This window comes from Malus domestica, chromosome 09 (assembly GCF_042453785.1).
Source record: "Malus domestica chromosome 09, GDT2T_hap1".
NCBI classification, from domain to species: Eukaryota; Viridiplantae; Streptophyta; class Magnoliopsida; order Rosales; family Rosaceae; genus Malus; species Malus domestica.
In genome coordinates this window covers 17890049-17898690 of record NC_091669.1, presented here as the reverse complement: position 1 = coordinate 17898690, position 8642 = coordinate 17890049, and the positions used below count along the sequence as shown (strand labels likewise).

Sequence of the window (8642 nt, the reverse complement as noted above, 5' to 3'; positions counted from 1 at the left end):
TATCTATTACAGGTATCCATTTTAAAAAATCATATGTATGATAGTTGGTAGATTTTATTATTTGAGATTTCTTATTATTGTAGTGGTGTTGTGTTAACATTTCTTTTGCAATTTGATACTTTTCTATTTACACATTTCTTTACATGCAATTTAATCTGCATATTTGTGCTTTCGCAAATTGATAAAATTGATATTTTGATTCTACAACTTTGTAACTGAATGAAAATGGTTTCAACTCTGCTCCCACATTCTCTATCACTCTTCCTCTCTCATTTTATTTCAAAAACAAAGTGTGCCCATATGCTAGTAATTATTAATGAAACGAGTAGTTCAATTCTGACGGTTCCAATTCGGTTTGATCAGTATTCTATTGTAAACCGAATTATATATATTACTAGCAAGATTGCCCCCGCGATGCTGTGGTGCTGCATCTTGCTCCTTTACAACCTTATCTAAAATAAGGAACAATAAGCAGCGTTGAATTTAATTCCATCATCAATGCCTTGAACTTTTAGGATCTAAATTATAAAAAAAAAATATTAACATAGACCGTAAAATTTCTATCATGGAGAAAAATATTAACATTGGGAAAAGGCAAAGAGAGGAATTCTGAAAAGAAAACTGAGAGTATGGATCACATTGAATGGAAATCACAAACAGCAACCACATCAAAAATGAAGAATAACAATTGAAAAGGAAATAATAATCGAACCATAACCGAAAAAGCCATTTGGTTTTGAATATTACAATTATGAAGCAACTCTTATATGATGAGTGAGTCGAACTTACAACCCATTTAGGAGTGTTCCATCTTGATATCAATTTGCTAAACCAAGATCATCTATACCAAATGACAAACATTTTAATCATTCAAACTGCTCCTGAAAGAAAAAAGTAAATTAAATGCAGGGATTTATATCTTTAGACAACGGAAAAAGTAGATTAAAGCCGTAAAGTATCAAACTTTACAACTTTCTCCAAAAGCATATATCACTACAATAGTACCAATTTTTCGCATTAATCAGAAACTATGCAATATTATTTCATATTTTCCAGTGAATTTGAAACCCTGAAATTGTCATATTTAGACGTTCTTTACTCGAAATTTATTCAAGAAGCGCTTGTCAAATGTTCAACCAAATTTGGGAATTCAAACAAAATCCATGCAGTGCAGTGATCACAATCGTCGAGACTAACATTGAAAAATGTAGATAAATTCACTGATAAGGCGTATTATAAAAACCCATTGAGATTGAGATTACACTAAATTGAAAACATTCTTATTAAAATAGCGTAAGTCACAAAAAGCACAATCAAAACAACAACATAGATTATTTTAAACTTGCAGAGACTCCAAAGGAATACCGAACTCATTCGGCTACATAATTAAAAAAAAAATTTGAATAATGGTAAAAAAAAGGATCCATCAGGACAAAAAATTCTCACATGAAATTTAAACAACAGATGAAACTCTTAAGTTACCCAATTAGACCAAGCAAGAACAACCAGTCGTTAATTGAGAATTGACCAAATAAAACAATGCAAGAATTGACCAAATAAACGATGAAAAATTGATTGCAACAATTGGAACAAAGTAACAAACAGAGGGTAGGATTTGCGGCCCCACTGCAACAGATCTAGCATTTATGCAAAGGAAATTTGATTACGAATTTAAAAAAAAAAAGCGTGAGAGAGAGAGAGAGAGACAAACCTTCTTGCGGAGGCCAGAGGTTCCAGGATTGAGAAACAGATAAAGAGATCAGTACTTGAGTTCTCCACTGTACTTAACCCAGTGAAGAAATCCAGCTACATTGTTAATTCCAGGGTACCTACAAAGTTAGCATTGTAATTAAAATTTAATTAGTATTTTATGCATTAATAAAAGCAAAGTCCTTGCATATGAATCAAACCCATCAAATTAAATGTACAATTAAATCCAATCTAGACTTGAAAATCCAAACTTCATATCAAATTGAGACTTTTTTTTTTTTTTTAGCTCACCAGTCGGCAGTTTTTGAGTGCCTGGAACCTCAAAAGTGGAAGCTAAATGCATTCCTTTGCACTTCTTTTTGTCTCCTCATCTTCCTATTTGTAAAGTCCAAAAAGCTGAAATTAGAATTGCTTCAAATAATTTGCCAGATTTTACAATTCGAAGGGAAACGTTTTCAAACTAACATACCAAGATATCAGTAGTGGACACAAATGATTAAAATTAGTAATAAAAAACTGAAATCAAAGCAAGAAAAATAAAAATGGAAGATTGATGGGACTTACAAACGGTAGCTTGTTTGGAGACTTAAATTGAGGAAAAGTAAACAAAGAGTGAGTGATAACAGAGTAAAAGAAAATTAAAACCTTTATTTCTGCTCTGAGATGGTATGAAGTTATGTCTACCAATTTTATGATAAATGGGTGAAATCGTAGTGATGAAATTTTAATTAGGTTTCAATTTGTTGGTAGAAGCAGGCAAAGCAAAGGAGAATGTTTATTCTTGTTATTGGCTGCAGCAAAGATGAGGAGAGTTAAAATCTCAATCCTCTAGCGTGTTGTGCCTCTCTGTGTTTTTCTTTTTCCAATAAACATGCAACCAAACCTATGCTATGTACTATCCATCCAACTCGCTACACAAAAACCCAATTAAAAACCAAGAAGCATAATTAAAGCATTATCAAAATAGGTAAATCATAGACATTGGTCATATGTAGAGTAAAGCATAATTTGTTCCACCAACTTCTCCAACACAAAAATACAAAGATTTGAGCTTTTACCTCATGGAAATGGAAAGGGGAACAATCTGTAGTAGAATGAATTATGCTCCCACCTATTTCAAAAGGCCACAAAGTTTGAACATCACAATTAACATCACACTGCAGTTGGGCATTCACTTCAAAGGAAATCTGATCAAAAGACAATTATGCACTTGATAATCACAAATGAGGTCATAAGGTAAAAAAATTCACCCCTCAAATTTCGGTGAGTAAAACAAAGCAATGATGCAGGAAATCATTTAAAAGCTTGAGATAAACAAAAAATTAAATTAATTGACTAACAAAATCGGAGCCATTCCCCTAATTTTAACCAACATCCAAATATCCAAATTTGCACAGAAAATTCATTTCCACATCCGAATTTACAGTTCTAGAAATCAGAATATATTACGAAAAATAACAATGAACTTGTGATGTAGAGCATGATGCACAACCCGAAGAACTCACCAAGAAACCCTAGCTCTTCTGCGCAAGAAATACCTTCAAATCAAACCGAAAAACTGAACATGGGTACCTGAGTTCAATAAAATTTAAAATACAATCAATTTACTATTAACCATTTTTTTTCACCGTTGAAAAAAAAACACTCCAAATCATTTTTTCTCAAATCCTCCGTTCCTCTCAAATATTCCGTTCTTTATTTCACAAAATATCCAGGAGAAAGTTCCTGATTTTCATGTTTTAAGGGATTTTCTTTGCGTCTCTGCTTTTGAGGGGTGTTGTGCATCCCTGCAAACCTGCGGTTGTGGGCGTTTTGTCGAAACTCATAAAATTGGTTTCTAGGGTTCCTAAACTTGCAATCGCCGAGCCAAGACTTCATAGATTTTGTCTCTTTTTCCGTCTTGGATTCCGAAGTTGTTGCCGAATTTCCGACGAATTTCCAGCCCAGTTTGGGTGCGGCCTGTCTTCAGATCATAGTGAAATGAGTTCTATTCAACTCAGGTACTGTATTTGAGTTTTAATTTTGGATTTTTGTTAATTTGGACGAAACCCTAACAGTTTGGTTTTGCGGTGAGTTGTGGTGCTTTGTCAGGGCTTTCCCAGCTAAAAAGGGATTTAGCGTTTTGCCTCCTCAGTTGATCAATCTGAGATTTGGCAGCAGCTAGAACGCCACTGTTACTTTTTGGGTATGTTTTCTGCCCTACTTTTTCCCAGTTTGAATATGTATTCATAGTTGTCAGATTAAAACGTATATGTAGTTTTTGGGAAGAGATGAGTAAAATGGCTAGAATTTTAGGAAGCGTTGTGCTTCTGGTTTTCATCGGACAGAGGGAACACGAAGAGGGAGAGGAAAAGAGAAAATAGTAAGTTTAATTGTAATTTTAAATTTGTTTTTATAGTGTTAGTGGAGGAACCCATCTATAGTATTTTTAGAGAAGACTAGAAATTATGCCCGCGCGTTGCTGCGGGAACCAACTGTTTCAAACGTAACCGGATGTATAAAACACATTTAAGTTGAATAAATTGAAGACAATTATGAACAAACAGAGGGATACATGAGTGAATAAGGCTGGTAAGATAAGAAGTTTTGCTTTTATACACATTTAAGTGAGTTGGCATATAAACACATTGCACAATGAGTGGGAAGAAACTGTATGTGTTTGATTAGAAAGAGATGGTTTCCAAAAAAATTTTGTTTACTTAAGAAACAAAAGAAACATTTAGTTCACGCATATAACATGTGTCCTGCGATGTAGGCACGTTATTCAACAGGAAATATAAAATAGAAAGTGTTGAAGACTTGTTGAAGTAGCTGATAAGAAATTGCAGAAACAGAAGTAAGCTGCAGTTTACACTTATTTTGAGCCTGCAGTTAAGACTGCAAAATATATATTCTGCAACCTACAAACCTCACTTAGCAGTTAGCAAAACATAGGAAAAGTGGTGTTTGAGCAAGTAAGTCGTCAACCATAGATGTTAAAACAAAAAAATATGCAGCATAGTGTATAGCATTTGATCACGGAGAGCATGGCTGTTCACTTTTTGTTGTGGTTGTTTGGTATGTGCGAGGTTTTTTGCTGTGAATGAAGGCAAAATTGATAAGGGTAAAGATAATCATGATAGTTATGGAAAAGAGTGAAAGAGTGGTGGACACCTTTTAATGATTGCAAACATATAACCATGAGAAGGAAGTACGGTTAATAAGATTGACAGATGAGAGCATTAGTCGGAAGGAAAAGTTTACCTGGCAGATGTGAATGGTTGATCAGGGAACAACGTTTTTTTTCGAAGTCTTAGTGGCTGCAATTGATCGGAGTTGTTGATCCAATGGTTGGGAAGGCGTGAATAGGGCTGGAGTGACTTGATTGATAATTGTTTTTGCTATGGTGGGAGCGGGCGTTTGTGGTTTGATTGAGGGGATTGCTGGCTCGGACAGTGCTTTATCTTCAAGCAATCCGTGAACGATGAAATCTGTCTTTCCGAAATTGATGTTCTGATTTCCAAAATAGGCTTGAAATGTTTTTTATTGGCCCATCAAATTTGCAAGAATTGGTGGCGCCACAAAAGGATCCTCATATCCTTCTTGCATCACCAAAGTGTGGCAAGAAACACGAACTACTTTTTCTGCATGCCTTCCTATTATGAGGAAATTGTGTTGATTCGTCTTATCTTCCACAATAACATCAATTTTGAACCTGTGCAAGAGGAGGATATTCTTGTGTTAGACAACCATGACTACTAATATCAACTTTGTGAGCAATGTAGAAAATGCATTAGAATTATCATAATGCAGGGTATGCATGAATAGCATGGACAGAAAGACATATAGATCGTTTAGATGGATATCACTCAAGATGAATACGCTGTGGAAACTAAAGAGCATTTATTGAAAAGTTTTAGTTAACAAAATCTGCAACAACAAAGTATACAACATTTGTTAGCCAATTTTATAAAACCAAAATAGAAACGGAAACAATGGTTCCCAAAGTTTACAACTTAAACTCCATAGTTGCAAGGGTCACACATCAGTCAAAGTATAGTGGGGATGAAGACTACCCCAAAGTTAATTGCATGCATGCATTGAGATTGTGAACCAAAGATCAATTAAGGCATCACAGTGATTGTAAAAGCATATGCCGGCTAGATAAACGTCAGTGTTTGTGCTTTTACATGAAAGTGAATTGAAGATGTTGTAAATTTAACCATCAAGTATAAATAGTCTTTTTATAAAGTTGAAAGGGATATGTAACGGTAGGTTTGTCACATGTTGAAATTTGTTGCTGCATAGAATATTATAAGCATAGAGGTTGCACTTGGTGCGATGGCAAGTGCTTTCGCCCATGAGCGGTAGGTCTCGGGTTCGAGACTTGGGAGCAGCCTCTCCATAAATGGGGGTAAGGCTAGCCGACATTCACCTCTCCCAGACCCTGCGTAAAGCGGGAGCCTTGTGCACTGGGTACGACCTTTTTTTTTTATAGAATATTATAAGCATAAAAACATGATTTTGTATGAATTTCATAACCATCAGAAATAAAAAATGGAGTCAGCAAATTAGTATAAGGAATGGATGAAAAACAGATGCGAAAGAATATTAACATGGTTCGGGTAAATATTCAATAAACCATGTTCATTGCACTCAAACGATCCAGATGTGTTTTTAACAGCTTTATGGCAGGATGGACAGCTTGTACCACCAGCCCCTGCCTAAATCAAATCCAACAACAGTCGCTTGGCATGTGAAACTTTCATTCTGTTATTGAGTCACAAGTTTTCAAATCATTAAACATATATAATCGTCATTTTGCAAAGATGGAGCATAAGCAAATAAAGAAAGAAATCAAGAAGCAGCCAAGGAAGATGCAACAATTTTTTTCTTGTAAAAAAGAAGAGGTAACTTTTGTTAACATGTCGGTGATGAGAGACTAACCTTGTGCAATGCAGGATCAAGTAAAAGTGAGTAGTTGATTGTATAAGGATCCCTGAACCAAACATTATATGGATTAGTGTCCAACTTGACTAAAATATGTTTATTCTTATTTTGGCACTTGATTCCATTGGAATGACATATATAGAAATTAAAAAGAAAGCCAGATACCCATAACTAAAGGAAACAACAGAGTAATTATAAAGATTGCAGGAGCCCCTTAGAAGATAATCCAACCAGTTTATTTTGGTTTACAAACAGAGAGAGCAAGAAATTTTCAAAAAAATAATAGAATTGGATAGACATTATTTAAACCCAAAAAAACAAAGTACTATCGGACCTTTGGACAACCAGAGGTGATAGAGACAATCAAGAATGAGAAACAAAGCATGGGACAAACGTATAATATAACATCCTATCAATAGGCGTGCACCAACCAAAGGTAAGCTGATATTTCTTTCTTTTCAAATGGCTGCCATATTATTGTTTTTATACATGTCCATGGATTATATAACATCCTATCAAATTTATTTTTCCTTTTACTATTTCTAGTTCCTTGATAGGTTTCGTTCCTTCATGTTTTGTATTTGCAGTTCCTTTCACTACGTTTAAGATGACGTCTTCTTATATTCCTCTAGAAGAATCATATTTGCAACATCGTTTGTCATTCCTGAAGAAAAAGGGAAATACCAATCTTAAAAAAGGAAAAAATTCTAGTGCCAAGACTAACATGTTGATGGGGAGTACTGATCCAACAGGGATTATGGAAAAGGATAAAATATATGTCAAATGTTCAACGATTGATATCCAGTGTTTTCAAAATTGGTCGCAATCTCACCCCATAAGGTCACCCTCACAGTTTCACCCCTGTAATTTATTTAAAAGTTAGCAGTTAGCACGGTGCGATGTGAAAATAATAATAAAAATTTAAAGCATACAGAAATCACCTGATATTTTCTAGATTAAGATTTCTCTTTTTTGCAATTCTTGTGTGTTGGATAGTCAACTCTTCAATCGGCTGCACAACCATCAAGCAACCAAATATATCTACGAATGATATTCATCAGTGGGAATCGGTGTGCACGGAAGGCAACAAAAAAATTAAAATGATTGTCTTGGTTTATGAAGCAGTGCTTAAAATAAAATTTGTTACCTGTGAGTTTAACATCCCTATCTATTCTTTCGTAAAGATGTTCCAAGTTCAATCAAATTGAACCATTGCATCGGAATCTCTTACGTTGTTTTCTGAACAGGAACGATTGTGGTCTTATGATTTAACTCAATGATCGCATCATGAGGTACAACCTTGTTTGACGCCCTATTGTGAACAACACAGTTTTTGTTGATTTCATATGCATCACCGACCCTCAGATGGTCCAAAAAAGATTGAACATCTCGAGCATTTGTTGTTACATGAATCGCATCCCCCTTTCAGAAAGAGGAAACCAAAATAAGACATAATACTAAATGAGCAGGAAAGATTTAGCATAGACGACGATACAATCACTCAAACAGTTAAGATAGGATGGTTGTTTTTACAGAGATAGCATGTAAGATCACATGCAAGATATCGGCATCCATCAGAGCAATGTTGTAAAAAGAAATTTAGCTTAATTTGCAGAGGCACGAAAAAAAAATTTAAATTAAGGAATAGAACGGTTGATAGTTGATAATCTGATGGCACATGTTGTTTGTTTAGTTAAAAAAGGATTTGAAGCAGAAAATGCATCGGAACCTAATCCCTGAAACCCTTTCTCTCGGACACCCCATACCACAGAAAATGCATCTGAACTTTAGTTTATAAAATCGCAGGCCGCCTTCTCCCTTCCTACCTTTTAACAATTCACCAGTAAGATTATCCAAATAAAAACTTATATCTAGCAAATCCAGTGATGAGTTCACAGAAGCTGTAATGAAAGCTTATATTGAGAAAGAATGAAAAGCCGTCTTTCTACAACTTGAAACCAAAATTTAAGTGAATGGCCTAGTAACTAAGGTTATTGAACATG

The 8642-nt window shown here is 34.8% G+C and overlaps 1 long non-coding RNA gene across 1 annotated transcript; it reads right to left on the bottom strand.

Annotated features, from left to right (window-relative positions):
• Positions 1–1488: 1488 nt before the first annotated feature.
• LOC139187989 (uncharacterized) lies at positions 1489–6683 on the bottom strand. The gene is made up of 5 exons (XR_011571043.1): positions 4954–6683; positions 3216–3282; positions 2769–2821; positions 2002–2085; positions 1489–1829 (listed from the first exon to the last, which is right to left on the bottom strand). It is a non-coding gene; the product is annotated as an uncharacterized lncRNA (long non-coding RNA).
• Positions 6684–8642: the final 1959 nt, after the last annotated feature.